Below are 1,719 nucleotides of genomic sequence, written 5' to 3'. Positions count from 1 at the left end.
CCTTCTACTACCCACAATGACCCTGGGTCCATGCTCCCAGAGGAATAGAGAGTGAGAAAGCTATCAGGGGAGGGGGTGGGATATGGAGATTGGGTGGTGGGAATTGTGTGGAGTTGTACCCCTCCTGGTTTTGTTAATTAATGGTTTTGTTAATTAATGGTTTTGTTAATTAATGGTTTTGTTAATTAATCCTTTCTTAAATAAAAAAAATATTAGTTTGGAACAGAAAAGGATAGATATTCTTTTCAACTGTATTCTGTCAAGGTATCTTCCCCCCAATAAGTTGATAACTATGGTATAAAGGAGAGAGGAGACCTCAAAGACAGGGTGATTGTGTACAAGGGGAGAGAAAAAAAAGCAAAAAAATAAAGACTGCAACTTGCTCCCAGGGACAGGAGAAAATTTAAAAATGCAGGAATTAATCAGTGTTTCATTAGTCATCTCCTCATCTTCCTCTCTTTCCTCCCCCTCATCACCATCTTCTTCTCCTTCATCCTCGTCTCCTTCTTCATATCTTCTTTTTTAAAAAAAAATATTATTTTTATTTGTTAATTGGATAGAGACGGTCAGAAATCAAGAGGGAAGGGAGGGATAGAGAGGGTGAGAGCAGAGAGACAGCTGCAGTACTGCTTCACCACTTGTGAAGATCTCCCCCCTGCAGGTGAGAATTGGGGGCTTGAACCCAGGTCTTTGTGCATTGTAACATGTGAGCTCAACCAAGTGCACCACCACCAGGCTCCCACTTCTTCATATCTTCTAATCTTTCTTCCTCTTCTTCTTCTTCTTCTTCTTCTTCTTCTTCTTCTTCTTCTTCTTCTTCTTCTTCTTCTTCATTATCATCATCATCATCATCTTCCCCCACGCCTTATTCATCATCCATATCAGGAACCAAGTAGTATTGTAGTGGATTTGGCCAGATACCATCTTTAATGACCTCTCTTAACTCACCTGCATCTGCATGAGAATGGTCAATAAAGCAGGTGAAGAAGGTCTCTGGTTCCTCATGCTGTCTCTTCCTGTTGGTTTTATATTGTGTTTGACTTGAACATTTGATCAAATCCTTTCCAGATTTCCATTTGATTTCAGGGGATCCTTCAAAAGAAGGATCACCACTCTCATTCAGATAAAATTCTTTGAAGAGAACTTTATTTTCAAAGTAAGGGTTTTCAACAAAATAAAAGTCTATTCTATTACCTGATTTACTATCTTTGAATACTGCCACTTCAACTCTTGTCAAGTAATGCAGTGCCTCTTCATCCTCTTCCCCAAGCAGTGTAGACACTTGTGGGTGGTTGACAAATGTTACCCCAAACTTTGGCATATTGGCCAACAATTCTGATCTCTTCTGAAAAAGTAGTTGGCAGAGTTTGTTATATTTCTGTTCTAACTTCAAAATTGTCACTTCCCAGAAAGCAGCTTGGTAAAAAAGCAACAGGATTGAATTGAATATATCCATGAAGTACAGAATGAAATAGACTTAAGGAACAAGCCAGCTAGGAGATTTCTGGAATTTTCTATCTCACCTTAACTCTAATCCCTGAGAGTCTCATCTAAGACTCTTTGCTGACTCTCTGCTACTTAAAAGAGTCAAAGTTCAGATATCTGCTAGGTAAGGAGGATGGCCTAGGTAGATAAAAGCAATGCATCAAGTGAGCTGAATGTACCGTGTTCCATTATATATATCTTGAGTTGTAGTTCTAAACTGAGCTATGTGGCTTA

The 1,719-nt window shown here is 39.0% G+C and overlaps 1 pseudogene; it reads right to left on the bottom strand.

The window, feature by feature from the left end:
- Positions 1-483: 483 nt before the first annotated feature.
- On the bottom strand, positions 484-1,456 carry LOC132533953 (protein SET-like; annotated as a pseudogene).
- Positions 1,457-1,719: the final 263 nt, after the last annotated feature.

Source organism: Erinaceus europaeus, chromosome 17 (genome assembly GCF_950295315.1).
Source record: "Erinaceus europaeus chromosome 17, mEriEur2.1, whole genome shotgun sequence".
In the NCBI taxonomy this organism is placed as follows: domain Eukaryota; kingdom Metazoa; phylum Chordata; class Mammalia; order Eulipotyphla; family Erinaceidae; genus Erinaceus; species Erinaceus europaeus.
The sequence above is the reverse complement of the archived record's forward strand: the minus strand, read 5'-3'. Positions and strand labels throughout refer to the sequence as shown.